We start from the raw sequence: 26,419 nt of genomic DNA, 5'->3' as shown, positions 1-26,419 counted from the left end.
CAACCCTCCCAATCCACTAAAAAAAAGGTTTTCCCTCTGACCTTTTTGGATGCCAGAATTTCTTTGACGGAGAAGATGTCCGAGGAGCCGGAAACAGGAGTGGGAGGAACAGATTTGGGAGAGAAACGGTTGATGATAAGTGGTTTAAGAAGAGAAACGTGAAAGGCATTAGGAATACGAAGAGAAGGAGGAAGAAGAAGTTTGTAAGAGACAGGATTAATCTGGCACAAAATTTTGAAAGGACCAAGATAGCGTGGTCCCAACTTGTAGCTAGGGACACGGAAGCGGACATATTTAGCGGAGAGCCATACCTTGTCTCCAGGGGAAAAAATGGGAGGAGCTCTTCTTTTCTTATCCGCGAACTTCTTCATGCGTGATGAAGCCTGTAAGAGAGAATTTTGGGTCTCTCTCCATATGATGGAAAGGTCACGAGAAATTTCATCCACAGCGGGCAGACCAGAGGGCAATGGGGTAGGGAGGGGGGGAAGAGGGTGACGGCCGTACACCACGAAAAATGGGGATTTGGAGGAAGATTCAGAGACTCTGAAGTTATACGAGAATTCGGCCCATGGAAGAAGATCTGCCCAGTCATCCTGGCGGGAGGAAACAAAATGTCGTAAATAATCACCCAAGACCTGGTTAACTCTTTCTACTTGTCCATTGGATTGAGGATGATATGCAGAAGAAAAATTTAATTTAATCTTGAGTTGTTTACAGAGAGCCCTCCAGAATTTAGACACGAATTGGACGCCTCTATCCGAGACGATCTGCGTAGGCAACCCGTGAAGACGAAAAATGTGTACAAAAAATTGTTTAGCCAACTGAGGCGCTGAAGGAAGACCAGGAAGAGGGATGAAATGTGCCATTTTGGAGAATCGATCAACGACCACCCAAATAACAGTGTTGCCACGGGAAGGGGGTAAATCAGTAATAAAATCCATACCAATCAGAGACCAAGGCTGTTCGGGGACAGGCAGAGGATGAAGAAAACCAGCGGGCTTCTGGCGAGGAGTCTTATCCCGGGCACAGATAGTGCAGGCTCGCACAAAGTCCACAACATCCGTCTCCAGAGTCGGCCACCAATAGAAGCGAGAGATGAGTTGCACAGATTTCTTGATGCCTGCATGACCTGCGAGATGGGAGGAGTGACCCCATTTGAGGATTCCGAGGCGTTGGCGTGGAGAAACAAAGGTCTTTCCTGGAGGAGTTTGCCTGATGGAGGCTGGAGAAGTGGAAATCAGGCAGTCAGGAGGAATGATGTGTTGCGGAGAGAGTTCAACTTCAGAAGCATCCGAGGAACGAGAGAGAGCATCGGCCCTAATGTTCTTATCGGCAGGCCGAAAGTGAATTTCAAAATTAAATCGGGCAAAGAACAGAGACCACCTGGCCTGGCGAGGATTCAGCCGTTGGGCAGACTGGAGGTAGGAGAGGTTCTTGTGATCGGTGTAAATAATAACTGGAAATCTTGATCCCTCCAGCAGATGCCTCCATTCCTCAAGTGCTAATTTAATGGCTAGAAGCTCTCGATCCCCGATGGAGTAGTTCCTCTCCGCCGGAGAGAAGGTCCTAGAAAAAAAACCACAAGTAACAGCATGCCCGGAAGAATTTTTTTGTAGAAGGACAGCTCCAGCTCCCACTGAGGAGGCATCAACCTCCAATAGGAAGGGTTTGGAAGGGTCAGGTCTGGAGAGCACGGGAGCCGAAGAAAAGGCAGACTTGAGCCGTTTAAAGGCGTCTTCTGCTTGAGGAGGCCAAGACTTGGGATCGGCATTTTTTTTGGTTAAAGCCACGATAGGAGCCACAACGGTAGAAAAATGTGGAATAAATTGCCTGTAATAATTGGCGAACCCCAAAAAGCGTTGAATAGCACGGAGTCCGGAGGGGCGTGGCCAATCTAAGACGGCAGAGAGTTTGTCTGGATCCATTTGTAGTCCCTGGCCAGAGACCAAGTATCCTAGGAAAGGAAGAGATTGGCATTCAAACAGACATTTCTCTATTTTGGCATAGAGTTGATTGTCACGAAGTCTCTGAAGAACCATACGGACATGCTGGCGGTGTTCTTCTAGATTGGCAGAAAAAATCAGGATATCGTCCAGATATACAACAACACAGGAGTATAAAAGATCACGAAAAATTTCATTAACAAAGTCTTGGAAGACGGCAGGGGCGTTGCACAGGCCAAAGGGCATGACCAGATACTCAAAGTGTCCATCTCTGGTGTTAAATGCCGTTTTCCACTCATCCCCCTCTCTGATGCGGATGAGATTATAAGCACCTCTTAAGTCCAGTTTGGTAAAGATGTGGGCACCTTGGAGGCGATCAAAGAGTTCAGAGATGAGGGGTAGGGGGTAGCGGTTCTTAACCGTGATTTTATTAAGACCGCGGTAGTCAATGCAAGGACGTAGGGAGCCATCTTTTTTGGACACAAAGAAAAATCCGGCTCCGGCAGGAGAGGAGGATTTACGGATAAAGCCCTTTTTTAAATTTTCCTGGACGTATTCAGACATGGCAAGAGTCTCTGGGGCGGATAGAGGATAAATTCTGCCCCGGGGTGGAGTAGTGCCCGGGAGGAGGTCGATAGGACAATCATAAGGCCTGTGAGGAGGTAGAGTCTCAGCTTGTTTTTTGCAAAAAACATCCGCAAAGTCCATATAGGCCTTAGGGAGACCGGTCACAGGAGGAACCACAGAGTCACGGCAAGGGTTACTGGGAACCGGTTTTAGGCAGTCCTTGGAACAAGAGGGCCCCCAACTCTTGATCTCCCCAGTGGACCAATCCAGGGTTGGGGAATGAAGTTGAAGCCAGGGAAGTCCAAGGAGAATTTCAGAAGTGCAATTGGGGAGGACCAAAAGTTCAATCCTCTCGTGGTGAGATCCGATGCACATTAGAAGGGGCTCCGTGCGGAAACGTATGGTACAGTCCAATCTTTCATTGTTTACACAATTGATGTAGAGGGGTCTGGCGAGACTGGTCACTGGGATGTTGAACCTGTTGACGAGAGAGGCCAAAATAAAATTTCCTGCAGATCCGGAGTCCAAGAAGGCCATAGTAGAGAAGGAGAAGGCAGAGGCAGACATCCGCACAGGCACAGTAAGACGTGGAGAAGCAGAGTAGACATCAAGGACTGTCTCACCTTTGTGCGGAGTCAGCGTACGTCTTTCCAGGCGGGGAGGACGGATAGGACAATCCTTCAGGAAGTGTTCGGTACTAGCACAGTACAGGCAGAGGTTCTCCATGCGGCGTCGTGTCCTCTCTTGAGGTGTCAGGCGAGACCGGTCGACCTGCATAGCCTCCACGGCGGGAGGCACAGGAACGGATTGCAGGGGACCAGAGGAGAGAGGAGCCGAGGAGAAGAAACGCCTCGTGCGAACAGAGTCCATATCCTGGCGGAGCTCCTGACGCCTTTCGGAAAAACGCATGTCAATGCGAGTGGCTAGGTGAATGAGTTCATGTAGATTAGCAGGGATTTCTCGTGCGGCCAGAACATCTTTAATGTTGCTGGATAGGCCTTTTTTAAAGGTCGCGCAGAGGGCCTCATTATTCCAGGATAATTCTGAAGCAAGAGTACGGAATTGTACGGCATACTCGCCAACGGAAGAATTACCCTGGACCAGGTTCAACAGGGCAGTCTCAGCAGAAGAGGCTCGGGCAGGTTCCTCAAAGACACTTCGGATTTCCGAGAAGAAGGAGTGTACAGAGGCAGTGACGGGGTCATTGCGGTCCCAGAGCGGTGTGGCCCAAGACAGGGCTTTTCCAGACAGAAGGCTGACTACGAAAGCCACCTTAGACCTTTCAGTGGGAAACTGGTCCGACATCATCTCCAAGTGCAGGGAGCATTGGGAAAGAAAGCCACGGCAAAACTTAGAGTCCCCATCAAATTTATCCGGCAAGGATAGGCGTAAACCAGAAGCGGCCACTCGCTGCGGAGGAGGTGCAGGAGCTGGCGGAGGAGATGATTGCTGAAGCTGTGGTAGTAACTGCTGTAGCATAACGGTCAGTTGAGACAGCTGTTGGCCTTGTTGCGCTATCTGTTGTGACTGCTGGGCGACCACCGTGGTGAGGTCAGCGACAACTGGCAGAGGAACTTCAGCGGGATCCATGGCCGGATCTACTGTCACGATGCCGGCTGGCAGGAGGTGGATCCTCTGTGCCAGAGAGGGATGGCGAGGACCGTGCTAGTGGACCGGTTCTAAGTCACTACTGGTTTTCACCAGAGCCCGCCGCAAAGCGGGATGGTCTTGCTGCGGCGGTAGTGACCAGGTCGTATCCACTAGCAACGGCTCACCTCTCTGGCTGCTGAAGATAGGCGCGGTACAAGGGAGTAGACAGAAGCAAGGTCGGACGTAGCAGAAGGTCGGGGCAGGCAGCAAGGATCGTAGTCAGGGGCAACGGCAGGAGGTCTGGAACACAGGCTAGGAACACACAAGGAAACGCTTTCACTGGCACAATGGCAACAAGATCCGGCAAGGAAGTGCAGGGGAAGTGAGGTGATATAGGGAAGTGCACAGGTGATCAGACTAATTGGAACCACTGCGCCAATCAGCGGCGCAGTGGCCCTTTAAATCGCAAAGACCCGGCGCGCGCGCGCCCTAAGGAGCGGGGCCGCGTGCGCCGGGACAGGACCGACGGGGAGCGAGTCAGGTACGGGAGCCGGGGTGCGCATCGCGAGCGGGCGCTACCCGCATCGCGAATCGCATCCCGGCTGGAGGCGGTATCGCAGCGCCCCGGGTCAGTGGATCTGACCGGAGCGCTGCAGTGAGGAGAGTGTAGCGAGCGCTCCGGGGAGGAGCGGGGACCCGGAGCGCTCGGCGTAACATATATTTTTTTACCAAATTTTTCTTACTTTAATTATAAATGTAATTAACATTTCAAATAATAAAAATAACAGACTTTCACATTAATGATTTCACTCAGGACAGAGAAAGGTGTTTGAAAAGCTAAGAAAACTAGTTTAAACTATTACCTGAGCGAAATTACTTAAATTAGAGCGTCTTCTAAAGCCTGCTGAGACTTTTCCTGTCAGGCATCTAAACTAGACTGAGTGGGGAGGCGGGAAATCCGTGCGACAAATTTATCAAAGTCTGTGCGACTTTTTGTAAATTTGGCGCACATTAAACCAGTAACAGAGACATATGCTGGTCTATTAACAGACTTTAAATAGACTCTCTCAGTAAATGTCCCCCAATATCTCTGTTATATGATGTTATACGGAGACCAAATACATTTTATGCTGCATAAAGGGAAAAGTCTTAAAATACATGATTTACACATTACTTGGTTTATCCTTAGTTTACCCCTGTAGTTTTTCTAAATATTGATCTTGCATTCATGTGATCCATCATACCAGCCTATTATACTGTGAAAAAAAATTGTTAATCTAGACATCGTGACAACCATTCTTCGTTCCATAATAGGGATTTTTTTACGTTGTTGCCATCTTATGATATCGCTGGAACCATTACCTACTTTTTATACCTGTAAAGTCCAAAATAATTTCTTCTGAACCTAACAAAAGAAATGACAGGCCTCAGTGAGACAGGGTGCGGAGGGGGTTAGATCAGAATTTTAGTTTACAAAATGGAGAGTAGGTACATAACAAAGATGGTGCACTGTTCCTAGCGATGATTAACCCCTTAAGGATGCAGGATTTTTCTCCTTACCTTTTAAAAATCATAACTTTCAATTTTCCACTTAAAAATCCATATTAAGGCTTATTGTTTGCGTCACCAATTCTACTTTGCAGTGACATTAGTCATTTTACACAAATGTCCACGGCGAAACGGAAAAAAAAATCTAGGTTTAATTTTGTCGTGCTTCTGGAAAAAAATCATAACTACATGCAGGAAAATTTATACGTTTAAAAATGTCCTCTTCTGACCCCTATAACCTTTTTTTTATTTTTCCACGTACAGGGCGGTATGAGGAATCATTTATTGCGCCGTGATCTGAAGTTTTTATCGGTACCATTTTTGTATTGATCACTTTTTATTCATTTTTTAATGGTATAAACAGTGACCAAAAATAAGCTTTTTTGGACTTTGGATTTTTTTTTTACGTGTACGCCATTGACCGTGCAGTTTAATTAATGATATATTTTTATAGTTCGGACATTTACGCAGGCGGTGATACCACATATGTTTATTTTTATTTTTTATTTACACTGTTTTATTTTTTATGGGAAAAGGGGGGTGATTCAAACTTTTATTAGGGAAGGGGTTAAATGATCTTTATTAACACATTTTTTAAACTTTTTTTGCAGTGTTATAGCTCCCATAGGGGGCTATAACACTGCACACACTGATCTTTTACACAGATCACTGGCGTGTATTAACACGCCTGTGATCAGTGTTAACGGCGCTTGATTGCTCCTGTCCGGATCTCAGGCATGCAGCAGTCATTCGCCGATCGGACACCAAAGAGGCAGGTAAGGGCCCTCCCAGTGTCCTGTAAGCTGTTCGGGATGCCGCGATTTCACCGCAGCTGTCCCGAACAACCCAACTGAGCAGCCGGGATACTGAAGGGTTAATACAAGGCATCACCGCGATCGCTGATGTCCTGTATTAGCCGCGGGTCCCGGCCGTTGATGGCCGCCGGGACCGACTCGATATGATGCATGTGACCCCGCGGCACATCGCGGGAGCCGGCGGAGGACGTAAATATACGTCCTTCGTCGTTAAGGGGTTAAATATGATGATGGTTCAGAGCACAACAGATATATTTTAAAGTGTACCTGTCATTAACAAAAACTTTTGCTATAATGTAGATAATTCTAGTATATGTATATTTGTAACATACATTGATGACAAAATTGTATATTTTTGGGTGACAAAATGCTGTCTCTGCAGCTATTGCCTGTGTGTGTCTGTGAGGAGACCAAATGCAGGAAGTGAGGGCAGGAGAAGCAGGGCTCTGTGCAGGCTCCTGGCTTGTCAGTCATCTTGATGTGTGATCCGGGAGTGTGTCACAGAGCCTCACTGCACAAAGTCCTGCTTGTCCATAGTGTATGGAGCCCTGCTTGTCCTCAGTGCACAGAGCCCTGCTTGTCCTTGTTTATCAGGGCCCAAATTGGCCTATATTTACCGGCTTTCTGGTGGCTTTCTGTGCCAGTGAATGGGTGTTTTGTGGGTGTAGTTTGGGCAGGGTTTCCTAGACACACAGTGTACACACTGATTAATGATGTGAGACTTTTGCAAAAGTCACATAGTTTTCCACAATTGCTACTCCAGATGGGACAAGCCATGTCTGGATGACTGGCAAATGCCATAGACATTTACTTTAAGTCGTGCGTAACCATTATCCAGCATTTATCAACAGGCACAGACATCTTGACAAATACCAACCATCTGCACCTGGCACACACTTGTGGGTTGCACAGGCCAAAAAAGTAGCAGATGTTAATAAATAGCCCCCTATGTATTTGAGCATCCAAGCATACATGGAAAAAGCCTCATTTAAAATTATTTTGCCTCTTATCACATGACATGGGGGCATTACCACAGACACAAAACAAATAAATAGCAACATACAAAAAACATTTTCTGTCTCATAAGGTGGAGAGCAGTGTAGACATGAACTTGCCTCAAACACTGTACATACCTGCTTGGATCCACCCTGAATGACAGCTATCAACTGGGCAATGGTCTCTGCACAAGGCATAAGGAAGGTCAGACAGGCCAGACCAGCAACATACAGGCAGAATAGGTACAAACTCGACAGAGAAGGGGTAAACCAAGCACAAGAAAGTTAAAACAAAAAAGGTAGCGCAGTACACAAAACAGAAACAGAGTAAGAGCAAGCAAGTGCAGCATAGTACAAAATCAGAAGGCAAAAGATTAGTCAGGGAACAAATAAAGGTCAGTTTAGGTCATGTTTGATCAGGAGTACAGGAAACAGGCAAAGGAACAGCCTGAAGGCTTGAGCTTAATTGGCTATGCTGGCCACTTTCCAGTGTAATGAGTGGGCCTATGACAAGCAGGACAATGGAGAATGATGTTTGCGGTATCTCCATAGATGTTTGGCCGCAATTTTATTGCTAAACCTTACAATTCCAGACAAAAACCTTCAAATAGTAATAAAAGATTTTGCTGATGACAATGATATCATAGAAAAATCCTATTAGACCTATACTCTTATGGTAGATTTCCAATACTTGCCTGCCTAACCACTCTGCAAGTTAAGGTTATTGCTTAAGGGAGTAATGACATACAGACTACTTAAAAAAACAGTACAAGACAAATAAAAACATATACTGCCACACATATGAATAGGTAAGTATTAGTTTAATGTCTTTGGTTTAAGCCCAAAGGTTGTTGTTACGCTGAGCGCTCCGGGTCCCTGCTCCTCCCCGGAGCGCTCACAGCGTTCTCTTATTCGCAGCGCCCCGGTCAGACCTGACGACCGGGTGCCCTGCGATAATGCTCCCAGCCGGGATGCAATTTGCGATGCGGGATGCGCCCGCTCGCGATGCGCATCCCGACTCGCTTACCAGACCCGTTCCCCCTCTGTGCTGACCCGGGGCGCGCGCGGCCCCGCTCCTTAGGGCGTGCGCGCGCCGGGTCCTTGCGATTTAAAGGGCCGGTGCGCCACTGATTGGCGCATGAGGTTTTAATCAGTACTTTCACCTGTGCACTTCCCTACTTATACCTCACTTCCCCTGCACTCCCTCGCCGGATCTTGTTGCCATTGTGCCAGTGAAAGCGTTTCCTTGTGTTTTCCTAGCCTGTGTTCCAGACCTCCTGCCGTTGCCCCTGACTACGATCCTTGCTGCCTGCCCTGACCTTCTGCTACGTCCCACCTTGCTCTTGTCTACTCCCTTGTACCGCGCTTATCTCAGCAGTCAGAGAGGTTGAGCCGTTGCCGGTGGATACGACCTGGTTGCTACCGCCGCTGCAAGACCATCCCGCTTTGCGGCGGGCTCTGGTGAATACCAGTAGCAACTTAGAACCGGTCCACCGACACGGTCCACGCCAATCCCTCTCTGGCACAGAGGATCCACCTCCAGCCAGCCGAATCGTGACAGTAGATCCGGCCATGGATCCCGCTGAGGTCCCGCTGCCAGTTGTCGCTGACCTCACCACGGTGGTCGCCCAGCAGTCTCAACAGATAGCGCAACAAGGCCACCAGCTGTCTCAATTGACCGTGATGCTACAGCAGCTACTACCACAGCTTCAACAATCATCTCCTCCGCCAGCTACTGCACCTCCTCCGCAGCGAATGGCCGCATCCAGCCTCCGATTGTCTTTGCCGGACAAATTTGATGGGGACTCTTGCCGTGGTTTTCTTTCTCAATGTTCCCTGCATTTGGAGATGATGTCGGACCAGTTTCCAACTGAAAGGTCAAAGGTGGCTTTCGTAGTCAGCCTTCTATCTGGGAAAGCCCTGTCATGGGCCACACCGCTCTGGGACCGCAATGATCCTGTCACTGCCTCTGTACACTCTTTCTTCACGGAGATTCGAAGTGTCTTCGAGGAACCTGCCCGAGCCTCTTCTGCCGAGACTGCCCTGCTGAACCTGGTCCAGGGTAATTCTTCTGTTGGCGAGTACGCCATCCAATTCCGTACTCTCGCCTCCGATTTGTCCTGGAATAACGAGGCCCTCTGCGCGACCTTTAAAAATGGCCTATCCAGTAACATTAAAGATGTGCTGGCCGCACGAGAAATCCCTACTAACCTGCATGAACTTATTCATCTTGCCACCCGCATTGACATGCGTTTTTCCGAAAGGCGTCAGGAGCTCCGCCAGGATATGGACTTTGTTCGCACGAGGCGGTTTCTCTCCCCGGCTCCTCTCTCCTCTGGTCCACTGCAATCTGTTCCTGTGCCTTCCGCCGTGGAGGCTATGCAAGTTGACCGGTCTCGCTTGATATCTCAAGAGAGGACACGACGCCGCATGGAGAACCTTTGCCTGTACTGTGCCAGTACCGAACATTTCTTGAAGGATTGTCCTATCCGACCTCCACGCCAGGAAAGACGCACGCTGACTCCGCACAAAGGTGAGACAGCTCTTGATGTGAACTCTGCTTCTCCACGTCTTACTGTGCCTGTGCGGATTTCTTCTTCTACCTTCTTCTTCTCAGCTATGGCCTTCTTGGATTCCGGATCTGCAGGAAATTTTATTTTGGCCTCTTTCATCAACAGGTTCAACATCCCGGTGACCAGTCTCGCCAGCCCCCTCTAGATCGCCTCTGTTAATAATGAAAGATTGGACTGTACTGTGCGTTACCGAAAAAATTTCTGGTCCTCTCTAACTGCACTTCAGAAATTCTTCTTGGATTACTGTGGCTTCAACGCCATTCCCCAACCCTCGATTGGACCACCGGGGAAATCAAGAACTGGGGTACTTCTTGCCACAAGGACTGTCTTAAGCCTGCTCCCTGTACTGTCAGTCAAGACCCTGTGGTTCCTCCGTTATCTGGACTCCCCAAGGCCTATCTGGATTATGCTGATGTTTTTTTTGCAAAAAACAAGCAGAGACTTTGCCTCCTCACAGGCCTTATGACTGTCCTATTGACCTCCTCCCTGGTACTACTCCACCCCGGGGCAGAATCTATCCTCTGTCTGCTCCGGAAACACAAGCCATGTCGGAGTACATCCAAGAGAACTTAAAAAAGGGGTTTATCCGCAAGTCCTCCTCTCCTGCCGGAGCTGGATTTTTTTTGTTTCCAAAAAAGACGGCTCCCTACGCCCTTGCATTGATTACCGCGGACTTAATAAAATCACTGTAAAAAAACGCTATCCTCTACCTCTTATCTCGGAACTCTTTGACCGCCTACGAGGTGCCCACATCTTTACCAAGCTGGACTTAAGAGGTGCATATAATCTCATCCGCATCAGGGAGGGGGACGAGTGGAAGACAGCATTTAACACCAGAGATGGACACTTTGAATATCTGGTTATGCCCTTTGGGCTTTGCAACGCCCCTGCCCTTCCAAGACTTTGTAAATGAAATTTTTCGTGATCTTCTATATACCTGTGTTGTGGTTTATCTAGACGATATTCTGATTTTTTCTACTAACCTAGAAGAACACCGCCAGTATGTCCGCAAGGTTCTTCAGAGACTTCGGGACAATCAATTATATGCCAAAATGCAAAAATGTCTCTTTGAATGTCAATCTCTTACCTTCCTAGGATACTTAGTCTCTGGCCAGGGACTACAGATGGACCCAGAAAAACTATCAGACGTATTGGATTGGCCACGCCCCTCCGGACTTTGTGCTATCCAACGTTTTTTGGGGTTTGCCAATTATTACAGACAATTTATTCCGCACTTTTCCACTATTGTGGCTCCTATCGTGGCCCTAACCAAGAAAAACGCCAACCCTAAGTCCTGGCCTCCTGAAGCGGAAGACGCATTCAATCATCTCTGAGACTGCCTTTTCTTCTGCTCCCGTACTCTCCAGACCGGATCCATCTAAGCCCTTCTCGCTGGAGGTAGACGCCTCCTCGGTGGGAGCTGGAGCAGTACTCCTGCAAAAAAATTCTTCCGGGCATGCTGTTACTTCTGATTTCTTTTCTAGGACCTTCTCTCCGGCGGAGAAAAACTACTCCATTGGTGATCGTGAACTACTGGCCATAAAATTGTCGCTTGAGGAATGGAGGCACCTGCTGGAAGGATCCAAATATCCAGTTATTATATACACTGATCACAAAAATCTCTCTCATCTTCAGTCTGCCCAACGGCTGAACCCTCGCCAGGCTAGGTGGTCGTTGTTCTTTGAAATTCATTTTCGCCCTGCTGACAAGAACATTAGGGCTGATGCCCTCTCTCGTTCATCGGATGCCTCTGAAGTGGAAGCTTCCCCGCAACACATTATTCCTCTGGACTGTCTGATCTCCACTTCTCCAGCTTCCATCAGACAAACTCCTCCAGGGAAGACCTTCGTCTCTCCACGCCAGCGCCTCAGGATTCTCAAGTGGGGACACTCCTCACACCTCGCAGGCCATACTGGCATCAAAAAATCCATCCAGCTCATCTCTCGATTTTATTGGTGGCCTACCCTGGAAGCTGATGTTGTTGATTTTGTGCAGGCTTGTACAGTCTGTGCCCGGGACAAGACCCCTCGCCAGATACCTGCTGGTCTCCTCCACCCTCTGCCTGTTCCTGAACGACCATGGTCTCAGATTGTTATGGACTTTATTACTGACTTACCTTTATCCCATGGCAACACAGTTATATGGGTGGTCGTTGATCGATTCTCCAAGATGGCACATTTTATCCCTCTTCCAGGTCTTCCTTCTGCGCCTTAGTTGGCGAAACAATTTGTTATACACATTTTTCGCCTTCACGGGCTGCCCACGCATATCGTCTCGGATAGAGGCGTTCAATTTGTGTCTAAATTCTGGAGGGCCCTCTGTAATCAGCTCAAAATCAAATTACATTTCTCATCTTCTTATCATCCCCAATCTAATGGGCAAGTAGAAAGAATTAATCAGGTTCTGGGTGATTATTTGCGACATTTTGTTTCCTCCCGCCAGGATGACTGGGCAGATCTTCTACCATGGGCCGAATTCTCGTACAATTACAGAGTCTCCGAATCTTCTGCTAAATCCCCATTCTTCGTGGTGTACGGCCGTCACCCTCTTCCTCCCCTTCCCACTCCCATGCCCTCTGGTCTGCCCGCTGTTGATGAGGTGACTCGGGACCTCTCCACCATATGGAAAGAGACTCAAAATTCTCTCTTACAGGCTTCATCCCGGATGAAAAAACATGCCGATAAGAAAAGAAGAATTCCCCCCAATTTTTCTCCCGGAGACAAAGTATGGCTCTCCGCCAAGTATGTCCGCTTTCGTGTCCCCAGTTATAAACTGGGACCACGTTATCTTGGTCCTTTCAAAATCAAGTGCCAGATCAACCCTGTCTCTTACAAACTCCTTCTTCCTCCTTCTCTCCGTATTCCCAATGCTTTCCATGTCTCTCTCCTTAAACCACTCATCCTTAACCGTTTCTCTCCCAAAGTTGTTTCTCCCACTCCAGTTTCCGGGTCCTCTGACGTTTTTTCTGTGAAGGAAATCCTGGCATCCAAGATGGTCAGATGTAAAAAAAAATTTTGGGTGGTTTGGGAGAATTGCGGCCCAGAGGAGAGATCATGGGAACCTGAGGACAACATCCTGGACAAAAATCTTATCCTCAAATTCTCAGGTTCTAAAAAGAGGGGGAGACCCAAGGGGGGGGTACTGTTACGCTGAGCGCTCCGGGTCCCTGCTCCTCCCCGGAGCGCTCACAGCGTTCCCTTATTCGCAGCGCCCCGGTCAGACCTGCCGACTGGGTGCGCTGCGATAATGCTCCCAGCCGGGATGCGCATCCCGACTCGCTTACCAGACCCATTCCCCATCTGTGCTGACCCGGCGCGCGCAGCCCCGCTCCTTAGGGCGCGCGCGCGCCGGGTCCTTGCGATTTAAAGGGCCGGTACGCCACTGATTGGCGCATGAGATTTTAATCAGTACTTTCACCTGTGCACTTCCCTACTTATACCTCACTTCCCCTGCACTCCCTCGCCGGATCTTGTTACCATCGTGCCAGTGAAAGCGTTTCCTTGTGTGTTCCTAGCCTGTGTTCCAGACCTCCTGCCGTTGCCCCTGACTACGATCCTTGCGGCCTGCCCTGACCTTCTGCTACGTCTGACCTTGCTCTTGTCTACTCCCTTGTACCGCGCTTATCTCAGCAGTCAGAGAGGTTGAGCCGTTGCCGGTGGATACGACCTGGTTGCTACCGCCGCTGCAAGACCATCCCGCTTTGTGGCGGGCTCTGGTGAATACCAGTAGCAACTTAGAACCGGTCCACCGACACGGTCCACGCCAATCCCTCTCTGGCACAGAGGATCCACCTCCAGCCAGCCGAATCGTGACAATACATTTTTAAATTTTAATTGAAGAGTTTTGGTATCTAGTGCTACCATAAATTTTTTTAGGTAATGTCCCAGCAGCATGATGATACCATATAGTGGCTGAATGACACAGCGTGGAGGTGGCGAAAGAATGAGGAGACCATATAGTGGCTAAATGACACAGCGTGGTGGTGGGGGCAGCATGAGGAGAACATATAGTGGCTGAATAACACAGCCTGGAGGTGGCAGCAGCAAGAGACCATATAGTGCCTGAATGACACAGCATGGAGGTGGTGGCAGCATGAGGGGACCACATAGTGGCTGAATGACACAGCCTGGAGTTGGCAGCAGCATACAGTGGCTGAATGACACAGCCTGGAGTTTGCGGCAGCATGAGGAAGCCATATAGTGGCTGAATTACACAGCGTGGAGGTGGCTGCAGCATGAGAACATATAGAGGTGAATGACACAGCGTTGAGGTGGTGGCAGCATGAGGAGAACATATAGTGGCTGAATGACACAGCCTGGAGTTGGCGGCAGCATATAGTGGCTGAATAACACAGCCCAGAGTTTGCGGCAGCATGAAGAGAGCATATAGTGGCTGAATGACACAGTGTGGAGGTTGCGGCACCATGAGGATAACATATAGTGGCTGAATGACACAGTCTGGAGGTGGCGGAAGCATGAGGAAACCATATAGTGGCTGAATGACTCAGGGTGGAGGTGGCGGCAGCATGAGGAGACCATATATTGGCTTAATGACACAGCGTGGAAGTGGCGGGAGCTTGAGGAGAACATATAGTGGCTGAATGACACAGCCAGGAGATGGCAGCAGCATATAGTGGCTGAATGATATAGCCTGGAGTTGTCAGCAGCATGAGGAGAATATATAGTGGCTGAATGACACAGCATGGAGGTGGTGGCAGCATGAGGAGAACAAATAGTGCCTGAATGACACAGCCTGTAGTTGGCGGCAGCATATAGTGGCTGAATGACAGCCTGGAGTTTGCGGCAGCATGAGGAGACCATATAGTGGCTGAATGAAACAGCGTGGGGGTGGCAACAGGATGAGGAGAACATATGGTGGCAGTATGATACAGCTTGGAGTTGGCATCAGCATGAGAAGAACATGTGGTGGCAGAAGGAGACAGCCTGGAGGTGGCAGCAGCAGCATCAGTCCTGAAAGTGACTTGGAGATAGAGTGGTGCAGAGTGGCAATACCAGTACCTGGTGACGAAGGTGAGTGAAAAAAGGGAACTTGGCATCAGATGGGTGGCCTCAGGTGGGTAGCAGGATCAGAATAGTAGCTGAGGCAGGTAGGCAGAAGAAAATGGTCTCTTTTGTAAAAGTGTTAGTGTGTACAAGTAAGTAATGAGGATATGCATTACGTAAAACTTTTTTTTTTTAAATCAACTGGTGCCAGAAAGTTAAACAGATTTGTAAATTACTTCTATTAAAAAAAATCTTAATCCCTCCTGTACTTATTAGCTGCTGAATACTACAGTGGAAATTATTTTCCGTTTGAAACACAGAGCTCTCTGCTGACATCATGAGCACAGTGCTCTCTGCTGACATCTCTGTCCATTTTAGGAACTGTCCAGAGTAAAAGGAAATCCCCATAGCAAACATATACTGTTCTGGACAGTTCCTAAAATGGACAGAGACGTCAGCAGAGAGCACTGTGCTCATGATGTCAGCAGAGAGCTCTGTGTTTCAAAAAGAAAACAATTTCTGCTGTAGTATTCAGCAGCTTATAAGTACAGGAAGGATTAAGATTTTTTAATAGAAGTAATTTACAAATATGTTTAACTTTCTGGTGCCAGTTGATTTTTAAAAAAAAAGTTTTTCACCGGAATACCCCTTTAACTTTTAACCCCTTAAGGACTCAGCCCATTTTGGCCTTAAGGACTCAGACAATTTAATTTTTACATTTTCATTTTTTCCTCCTCGCCTTCTAAAAATCATAACTCTTTTATATTTTCATCCACAGACTAGTATGAGGGCTTGTTTTTTGCGCGACCAGTTGTCCTTTGTAATGACATCACTCATTATATCATAAAATGTATGGCGCAACCAAAAAACACTATTTTTGTGGGGAAATTAAAACGAAAAACGCAATTTTGCTAATTTTGGAAGGTTTTGTTTTCACGCCGTACAATTTCTGGTAAAAATGACGTGTGTTCTTTATTCTGAGGGTCAATACGATTAAAATGATACCCATTATTATATACTTTTATATTATTGTTGCGCTTAAAAAAAATCACAAACTTTTTAACCAAATTTGTACGTTTATAATCCCTTTATTTTGATGACCTATAACTTTTTTATTTTTCCGTATAAGCGGCGGTATGGGGGCTCATTTTTTGCGCCATGATCTGTACTTTTTTTTGATACCACATTTGCATATAAAAAACTTTTAATACATTTTTTATAATTTTTTTTTAATAAAATGTATTAAAAAAGTAGGAATTTTGGACTTTTTAAATTTTTTTTCGTTCACGCCGTTCACCGTACGGGATCATTAACATTTTATTTTAATAGTTCGGACATTTATGCACGCGGCGATACCAAATATGTCTATAAAAAATGTTTTTTACGCTTTTTGGGGGTAAAATAGGAAAAAACTGACGTTTTACTTTTTTATTGGGGGAGGGGATTTTTCACTTTTTTTTTACTTTTACATTTTTTTACATTTTTTTTTACACTTGAATAGTCCCCATAGGGGACTATTCATAGCAATACCATGATTGCTAATACTGATCTGTTCTATGTATAGGACATAGAACAGATCAGTATTATCGGTCATCTCCTGCTCTGGTCTGCTCGATCACAGACCAGAGCAGGAGACGCCGGGAGCCGCACGGAGGAAGGTGAGGGGACCTCCGTGCGGCGTTATGAATGATCGGATCCCCGCAGCAGCGCTGCGGGCGATCCGATCGTTCATTTTAATCGCGAACTGCCGCAGATGCCGGGATCTGTATTGATCCCGGCACCTGAGGGGTTAATGGCGGACGCCCGCGAGATCGCGGGCGTCGGCCATTGCCGGCGGGTCCCTGGCTGCGATCAGCAGCCGGGATCAGCCGCGCATGACACGGGCATCGCTCCGATGCCCGCGGTTATGCTTAGGACGTAAATGTACGGCCTGGTGCGTTAAGTACCACCTCACCAGGACGCACATTTACGTCCTGCGTCCTTAAGGGGTTAATAATATGCATAGGATAAAATATATGGACCCACATTTTTTTTTTTAAATCAAACCAAAGGAAAGGTGTGCAAAAAACACCATGTGTCACCTACATGACCAAGTACTGATGTTATGCAAAGACATCTAAAAGGGAACAATGTAAGGTCCATTTTAACCGGTGGGGGGTGAACACTTCCCCTGTACTCTCACATTATTAATTCCCTTCTTGGCAAGTACTACTCGCCCTAAAAAGGGCAGCCCCACACAGGAACCTCTCCATATTTCCACCTACAAGCACTGCCATTTCCCAAGGTTTTTAGGTGGAAATAGGGATTTGTTCCTGTGTGGGGCTGCCCTTTTTAAGATGAGGAACACTTTTCTCAAAAAGGTGGAAGGGAACAACGTATTGTTCATTGTAGCAGGTGGGGGTAAAAACTTCCCCTGTAAGGCCCTACTCTCACCCTATTAATTCCCTTCTTGACAAGTGTTACTCACCCTAAAAATGGAGGCCCCACACACGAAACTCTCTCTATTTCCACCTCAAAACCCTGGGAAATGTCAGTAACACTTGCGAAGAAGTGAATTAATAAAGCGAGAGTAGGGCCTTACAGAGGAAGTGTTTACGCCCTCCAGTTACAATGGCCCATACGTTGGTTCATTCCACCTTTTTGCATCACATCAATACTTGGTGGTGTAGGTGGCACATGGTGTTTTTTTTTTTGCACACATTTCCTTTTGTTTGAGTTAAAAAAACATTTTGTACGTACATTTTACCCTAAGAAAAGTTAAGTTTTAGCAAATGCATATCCTCAATACTTACTTGTGACCTGATGGCGAGGAATGTCTGTAACTGGGGAGCAGCACCTTAAACATGTTTTGCACTATTCATATTTGTGAAGTTTTGGTGTGGCCCCATGGTCAATTTACTCTGATGCATCAGGCATTGGTGGGTAGAAATCCTGGCATAATTATGCCTGATTCATCTTCACAAAGGTAAGTCTCTCCACATTTTTCGTGGACAGACGAGTTCTCCTTCGGGTGACTATGGCCCCCCTTCACTAAACACCCTCTCTGATGGCACACTACTGGCCGGGCAGGGCAGCTTTTCCCAGGGAAAAAACTCTGCTAGTCGTGGCGACAAATCAAGTTTGGCTGCCCAGAAGTCCAGTGGCTCTTCAAGGTGTGTTGGCATGATCATGTCAAGGTATGCCACCACCTGCTGGTTCAGGTCCTGCTCCAGGTCTACCTGCTGCTGATGAGTTGCTTCACTATGCGGGTGAAGAAAGCTACTCATCAGCGACTGTAGACTCAGTCTGTTGCTGATAGAGCTGGTACTGCTCCTGCCACCCTTCCCCAGCAGCCATGGCAGTGGAAGGAGAGCGCAGTGGGCCCCCCGAGTCAAACCTGGGAGAGGATGGACGATGGCGCAGATAGGCATCGACCAACTGACTAGTAGGTCAGTATATCCTCCCTCTCAGTGGGTGTGAAAAAGGCCCCCATTTTGTGCAGGTAGCGTGGTTCCAATAAGGTGGAAAGCCAGAAGTCATCCCGCTGCTGAATGGTGACAATTCTGTCGGTCACTACGCAAGCAAGTGAGCATGCATCGTGCCATTTGTGCAAGTAACTCGGAGGGACTCCCTGCCTCCATATTCACTGCATTCTGCCACGTTATGTTGGTCCTTCCTCCTAACCCTCTAGCTCTTCTAGCTGCTCCTGCTCCTCCTCTCCTGTCAGATGACTAGAAAAACCACCCATCTCGCAAATCCTAAACTGTGCTCCACTGTGCCCCTCCCCCTCCTCCTGCAGTTCAACTCCCACAGGGCTCATATGGCCGTGAGATGGTACCACATCTCCAGTGCCCTGACCAGCCATCGTTTCCAACACATGTTGTAGTAGATGAGCAGTGAAGCAGTGGAATGATGTTGTTTATCCCATAATCCTGGGGTTGACATTGGTTGACATTGAAGTTACACAAGGGAGTCCCCCTATCTGCTTGGATCATCAAGAAATCAGTGATGGCTTTTCTCTGTTCGTATAGTCAGCCCAACATATGGAGGGTGGAATTCCAACCTGTGGAAACCTCACAAATCAGACTATGTTGGGGGATACCGTTCTCACACTGCAGCTCAAGGAGGGTGTGCTTTGCGGTGTACGAGTGGCTGAAGTGCATGCAAAGTTTCCTTCCCATTGTTAGGATGGCTTGCAGATGGGGGGGGGGAAACACTTCAGGAACTGGTTGACAACCACATTGAACACATGTGCCATGCAGGGTGCATCTATCAAGCTTCCTTGTCACAGCGCAGACAAGATGTTCTTCCCGTTGTCGGTAACCTTGGTTCTCATTTCAAGTTTTCGTGGGGTAAGCCATGATTTGATTTCTTGATAAATTACTTTTAGCAGTTCCTCCCCTGTGTGACTCTGTTCGCCAAGGCAAACAATGTGAAGAACAGCGCGACACCACTTTGCCCTACAAACATGGTATGCTGGAGGGGCACTTAGACTTGCCCGTACAGTGGAGGCTGAGAACACAGTGGAGGATGAGGAGGCAGAGTCGCACACTGTCACAAGACCAACGGCCTAAGAGCGTGTAGCGGCGTGACCTGTCCAACTTGCTGTTGTTGTGGCTGTGCAGGAACCACATTCATCCAGTGGGCTGTAAAGGACATCTATTGACCGTAGTTACAGCTCCACCCGTCGGCATTGCCATGCACTTTGGTACACACCGACAGGCTCAAGGACTGACCAACCTTCTGTTCCACAAAATTGTGCAGGGCTGGTTCTGCCTTCTTCACAAAGAAATGACGGCTTGGCACTCTACACATCGGCTCGGCACAAGCCATCAGTTCTCTGAAAGGTGCAGAGTCCACCACTTGAAAAGGGGGGGGACTGCAGCACCAGCAACTTGGACAGGAGCATGTTCAGCTTCTGCGCCGTTGGATGAGTGGGCGCATACTGTTGTCTCTTGGACATGGCTTCGCCAATGGATTGCTGGCGGAATGACTGACTCGAAATAGGAAGAGCCGGAGTATCTGGAGCGACATAAGATGGGTATGACACACAGCTCCCTTCGGCTGAGGTGGTTGAGCCTTGGCTGACTGAAAGAGGGAGCGGCGTGCCACTGGGTGATGCAGCCGGCTGGACTACCACATCGGAGCCATGGTTTTCTTTAAGGCCTCTTTATGGTGACGCTGCATATGTTGACTCGGGGCCGTGATTCTTCCGACACATCTTGCATGTGGCCATTAACCTCTAACTAGGGGCCACCCAAGGCATTGGTCCTCCAGTACCTAGGGGCAAATATGGCCCTTCCATAGCCATAGCATACCTTGTGGACTATACTATATGAACCCAAGTCAAAATGTAGAGAAATAGTAGCTAGCAGAAATGGTCCAAACATTAAGTGTTTCTCACATGTATTAGAACGTATAAATGAAGCCACATAGGTTCTTGTATAAATAATTGAACATGTTTGGATAAATCACAAATGGTAACATTTAGAACTGTGGTTAGTGAAAGTCCTCTGTAAGTGCATTTCACAGCGGTAATGAATGAATAGCATCAGTGTATTTACATTTCTTCTGACAAAGTAGCAGCTGAAAACCGCTCTGCGCCTGATCTGACCTCAGAAATACGCTATGGAATGGAATGAGCATCTCTACTTCAATCCCTGATGTTTAGCATGAAGGCTTTTTGATGGACAATTGTTCAGATGATGTCTTTATCTTTCTGTCTCTCTGTTTGTGTCTCTCCCTATGTACACTGTACATCTACAGTATCTATCTAAAAAAAAAAAAAAAAAGAAGCAGAACTCCGCAGAACACAAGTTCAAGTGATGAAATAAAGTGCAAATTTATTGCATGACCAATGTACACAGACAGCCATCTTGTTGACGTTTTAGCCCTCCACCAAGGCTTCATTTCTGCGAGCACCATGGTATCTGATCGGCAAAAGTGTTGGACCCCAATTTTATATGTATTCTATAAATTTTTTTTTTCATACTTCAATATTGAAGGATTGGGGGGGGGGGGGGGGGGTGTACAGGTTTCCTGTTTTTTTTTCAGCGTCCTTGAGCACAACTACTTAGATAAAAACAATTATTCCTTGACAATCCCTTTGAATTGTATTAGGGACTGTAATGTTGGCAGCCTAATTGCAATGTCTGATTAGGGCCGGTTCCCACTACGATTTGCCAATACGGGAACCGGATACGGCTGGGGGGAGGGAAAACCGAGCGCTCCCATATACCAGCCGGACCCGGCCCGTATGTCATGCATTTCAATTAACTGACTGGAGTCCAACGCATATTTTTGCCCCGTATACGCTTCTCTAACCAGACCTAAAACCGTGGTCTACCGCAGTTTTAGGTCCGTTCAGAAAACTGTATATGGGGCAAAAATTAGCCGACTGAAGTCAGCGTTTGACTCTGATCGGCTCATTGAAATGAATGGGGTTCGGGACGGATCCGGCTGGGATACGGGAGTGTCCGGTTTTCGTTCCCCCCAGCAGTGTCTGGTTCCCGTACACTACAAACGTAGTGTGAACCCAGCCCAATTTAATACTTATTGTCTTCAATAATATGAACAGGTTTGCCCAGATCATATTAGAATAAATTAGTAAAGTTAATTTATTTAATCCTAGCTTTAAAGGGAACCTGTCATCACATATTACCATATATAATGCATATACAGTATGCCCACAAGGATGGTGAGGATATGATATTAGAAAGTCTTCTCGGTCGGCCCTGTAGGTAGTCTCTGAGTCCTGAGCAGGGAGCTATACTCACCTAGTCCCGTTGATCCAGCTGTAATGACACCCCCGTGATTGAAAGCCTGGGCATGGCCAGCGTCATTGCTCTGCTCCCTCTGCTTAGAGAGCAAAGCAGTGATGTGGGCTGTCAATGAAGCAGAAGGGGCGTGATTATAGCCGTAGGAAGACAGGAATAGGTAAGTATTGCTCCCTACCCAGGGAACTACTTTCAGACCGGCGGTGGAGACTTTCTAACATCCTCACCATCCTTGCTGGCAGGAACATCTCCCGGGGATAATAAGGATGGTTGCCATGTGTTAAATAAAGCAAAAACTGACGACAGGTGCCCTTTAAGAGATTTTCAGGGACCATTTTTTCCATGTACTCAGACAGGTCTAAAATAACAAACAGACCTATACTCACGTTCCCCACTCCCCTACCATTGTTGTTCCAATGATGTTGCAACGCAACACTTTCTGGTGTCAGTTTTGATGCAAGGAAGTTTTATTGCTCTTCCTAACAACAGCCCAGACTTCTCTACTGTCATTACAAATGATTCTCAGAAACTATCCCTAAACTAATAAATAGTTGATGTCAAAATGTTTGCTTATTGACAAATGACTTTTATCATGATTTTATCTTAAAGTTTATTTTTATTTAAAGGAATCACAACTCCACCTACTGGTTTTAATCTTGAACAGCAGCTGTAAATCTAGTAAATGTTTATATTACATTGAGGCTAAGTTTCCACTTGTTTTTTTTTTATTCTGGCAGTTCTGGAAAACTGCCACTGCAGTTTTTGAGCCAAAGCCAGACGTGTATTCAAAAGGAATAGGACATATAAAAGAAGGACTTACACTTCTCCTCCCTTATGGATCCACTTCTGACTTTGGCTCAAAAACTGCAGTGGCAGTATATCAAAACCTGCCAGAAAAAAAAACAAGTGGAAACTTAGCCTAAGGGCTTACTCACACTACAGATCCTTCACCCGGAGATATTTTGTCCATAGATTTCATCTGTAGTGGATAAGCCAGAGCTAGGATTGCCCGGAAACGCATCCTCTCTATAGACCTCAATGGATTTTCAAGCGGATTATGACAAATTAATGAACCTGTCTAACCCAGGAAGAAGTACAGTGCCACCTACAAAAAATCAAAACAGACAAATCACCAGGTCCAGATGGCATTCACCCCCGTGTTCTAAAGGAATTAAGTAATGTTATAGACAGACCCCTATTTTTAATATTCCGGGACTCCATAGTAACAGAGACTGTTCCCCAGGACTGGCGCAGAGCAAATGTGGTACCAATATTTAAAAAGGGAACAAAAGGTGAACCAGGGAATTATAGGCCTGTTAGTTTAACCTCCGTTGTATGTAAATTGTTTGAGGGTTTTCTAAGGAATGCTATTTTGGAGTATCTTAATTAAAAAAAAAAACGTATGACCCCATATCAGCATGGCTTTATGAGGGATCGTTCCTGTCAAACTAACCTGATCAGCTTTTATGAGGAGGTGAGCTCCAGACTGGACATGGGGAGTCGCTGGATGTTGTATATCTGGATTTTTCCAAAGCATTTGATAAGGTGCCACATAAAAGGTTAGTGCATAAAATGAGAAGGATGGGGCTAGGGGAAAATGTGTGTAAGTGGGTAAGTAACTGGCTCAGTGATAGGAAACAGACTGTGGTTATTAATGGTACTTATTCTGATTGGGTGACTGTTACTAGTGGGGTACCACAGTGGTCCGTCTTGGGTCCTGTTCTGTTTAATATATTTATTAATGACCTTGTAGAGGGGTTGAATAGTAAAGTAACAATCTTTGCAGATTATACTAAACTCTGTAAAGGGGTAAACATTATAGAGGACAGTGCACTGTTACAAATGGATCTGGATAGGTTGGAGGTTTGGGCTGGGAAGTGGCAAATGAGGTTCAACACTGATAAATGTAAGGTAATGCACATGGGGAGGAAAAATCCGGGCTGGGGATATGTATTAAATGGGAGAACACTTGGGACGACTGACATGGAAAAGGACTTAGGAGTCTTAGTTAACAGTAAATTTAGCTGTAGTGACCAGTGTCGGGCAGCTGCTGCCAAGGCTAATAAAATCATGGGGTGCATCAATAGGGGCTTTGATGCCCACGACAAGGAAATAATTCTACCGCTGTACAAATCACTAGTCAGACCACACATAGAATACTGTGTACAGTACTGGGCACCAGTGTACAAGAAAGATATAGTGGAGCTGGAGAGGGTTCAAAGACGGGCAACCAGGGTAATACGGGGAATGGGAGGACTACAGTACCCAGAAAGATTATCAGAATTAGGGTTATTTAGTTTAGAAAAAAGAAGGCTTAGGGGAGACCTAATAACTATGTATAAATATATCAGGGGACAGTACAGAGATCTCTCCCATGATCTATTTATACCCAGGACTGTATCTATAACAAGGGGGCATCCTCTACGTTTAGAGGAAAGAAGGTTTCTACACCAGCACAGACGGGGGTTCTTTACTGTAAGAGCAGTGAGACTATGGAATTCTCTGCCTGAGGAGGTGGTCATGGTGACCTCTGTAAAAGAGTTCAAAACTGGTCTGGATGCATTCTTGGAGAGTGATAACATCGCTGGTTATGTATACTAGTTTTATAGGGACAGAACGTTGATCCAGGGATTTATTCTGATGCCATATTTGGAGTCGGGAATGAATTTTTACCTCTAGTAAGAGGGTTTTTTGCCTTCCTCTGGATGAACTCAGTAGGGACTGTTTAGGGATATAGGTTGAACTTGATGGACTCTGGTCTTTTTTCAACCTCATGAACTATGTTACTATGTTACTATGTAACATATTCATTCTTTTGTCGGAGTCTGGGATCTGGAATGTCCATGGCGAAATGTCTGCTGCGGAAATTCCGTAGTGTTAATGGTGCCACAGAATTTAATTGAAAACACATAAGTTCTCATTTACTAAGAATGGAGTGTTTATCTTGGAGTGATTTCAGGTTTACTCTGTGTATTTTTCACTCTGATTTACTAATCTGTCGCACGTCAATTTGTGTGAAAAGGAATGGGCCATGATTGATCAGTTTTTTTTTGTTTTTTTTTAATGGTTGGGGCTGCCTTGATAAACTTATTTTTGGTTGTAATATACCCTAAAACCTGTTGAATTATAATTGAAAAAACATTAAAAAAAATATTAGATTACAATAAATATAATCCTGATCGTGATGTAGCATGTACACATTTTAATTATAAACTAAAAGGTTAATAAGTAATAAAAAATAGGCAATTAACAGATATAATTAAATATATTTCCAAGAAATGGGTTTAAATAATATACAAAGGTGTATAAAAAGGTTTTCAACATAAGCACATATTCTAGTTGGCTACAAAGTGGGCTATATTCATAGGGCACTATAAACTGCAGTGTTTCCCAACCACGGTGCCTCCAGTGTTGCAAAACTACAACTTCCAGCATGCCCAGACAGCCACTGGCTGTCTGGGCATGCCAGAAGTTGTAGTTTTGCAACAGCTGGAGGCACTCTGGTTTGGAAAACTTTTATACTGCTATTCTGCATTAGTCCATGGAATCACCAAGTTGGTATTGATATGTAATGCTGTCGTAATAGTGCAATGGTGTGGACATGACTACACGGGTACTGTATAAGACTTTCCTGTGGGTATTACTTTGTATCTTTTTTACTGGAATAGTACACCACTTCTATTAAAGGGGTATTCCGGTGAACAATTTGAATTTTTTTTTTCATATCAACTTGCTCAAGAAAGTTAAACAGATTTATAAATGATTTCTATTAAAAAATATTAATCCTACCAGTACTTATCAGCTGCTGAAGTTGAGTTGTTCTTTTCTGTCTGACAACAGTGCTCTCTGCTGACACCTCTGTCTGTCTCAGGAACTGCCCAGAGTAGGAGCAAATCCCATAGCAAACCTTTCCTGCTCTTAACAGTTCCTGAGACAGACAGGACTGTGGTCAGACAGAAAAGAACAACTCAACTTCAGAAGCTGAAAAGTACTGGAAAGATTAAGATTTTTTAATAGAAGTAATCTACAAATCTGTTTTACTTTTTGGAGCCAGTTGATATGAATACCCCTTTAATCCTGTTATAAAGCAACTTTTTATTAATCTGACATGCTATGGCTCAGGCAGTTCCTGAAATTTTACATATGACATTAAGGAAACCTTTTGGAATATTACTATTTGTACCATCTCTATTATATTATCCCAATATGTCCTATTTTCCCATCGATTGCCAGGCCAGGTAAGGAAAAAAGAAACTTGCTCACTTACCATATTTTGGGCAAAAGTGATAGAAAAGTAATTTAAGTTTTACCTACCATGTGCTCTAGGCTTGGTTCTTGTCTTTGCATTTACCATTAGAGCAGTGTCTTACAACCTGTAGCTTTGGCTGTCATTGTATTACGAGAGTTGTAGTTTTGCAACAGCCTGAGAGCCACCGGTTGCCTGAGGTTGTATGTGGTATTGCAGCCTAGTTCTGTTGATGCGATAGGAGCGGGTGACACTGATGACAACGGTCTTTACCATTTCCTGATGCATGGCTCCGAGATTTCACTTCATGTCTCTTGTCAATGATTGTACATGCGCGGCTTCTGGGGCTACACAGGAAGCTGTGCACTGTGCTGCTTTACAAGG

The sequence above is a fragment of the Hyla sarda genome, chromosome 5, assembly GCF_029499605.1.
Source record: "Hyla sarda isolate aHylSar1 chromosome 5, aHylSar1.hap1, whole genome shotgun sequence".
In the NCBI taxonomy this organism is placed as follows: Eukaryota; Metazoa; Chordata; class Amphibia; order Anura; family Hylidae; genus Hyla; species Hyla sarda.
The sequence above is the reverse complement of the archived record's forward strand: the minus strand, read 5'-3'. Positions refer to the sequence as shown.